The 498-nt window shown below is 54.0% G+C and overlaps 1 protein-coding gene across 1 annotated transcript in view; it reads left to right on the top strand.

Moving 5' to 3' along the window:
- LEMD3 (LEM domain containing 3) overlaps window positions 1-498 on the top strand; it is an 87,115-nt gene that overhangs the window by 51,854 nt on the left and 34,763 nt on the right. The window lies entirely within an intron of this gene.

Genomic DNA, 498 nt, shown 5'->3' with positions numbered 1-498 from the left:
CTGTTTCTTTGTCTCCGCATTTTGGCTGCTTCCCTGTGTTGATAGAGTGGCTTTCTGTGCTAGGTGTCCTATAGGGCCCAGTGGCTCAGCCTCCCCAATTACCTGAGGTGGACACTCTTGGTGCACCCCCTTGTGGGCTTTGTGCACAGTCTTGTTGTAGTTAAGCCTTGATTGTTGTAGGTATCACTGGGAGGAATTGACCTCCAGGCCAATTGGCTGTGAGAATCAGCTGTGTCTGCAGGGGAAGAACTTCTGTGCTGGAGACAACCCTCTGGGGCAAGACTTGCTTCAGTGGGGCTTTGGTGCTCACTGAATCTGCTGTGTCTTTTTGTCTTTTATGGTTTCACGGAGCTGCAAACTGGATGGTCCCACTGTGACCTCTGGGCTTCCTGGCTCCTTGGGAGGTGCTGAGGTGCTAATCTAGCCTTTGCCTGAGGCTATCCAGCAAAAGTCTCCCTGCAGGGCTTGGGCGGGGCGGGTCCCACGGGATCAACAGGG

Source organism: Myotis brandtii, unplaced genomic scaffold (genome assembly GCF_000412655.1).
Source record: "Myotis brandtii unplaced genomic scaffold, ASM41265v1 scaffold389, whole genome shotgun sequence".
Lineage (NCBI taxonomy): Eukaryota > Metazoa > Chordata > Mammalia > Chiroptera > Vespertilionidae > Myotis > Myotis brandtii.
This window is presented reverse-complemented; position numbering and strand designations above follow the sequence as displayed.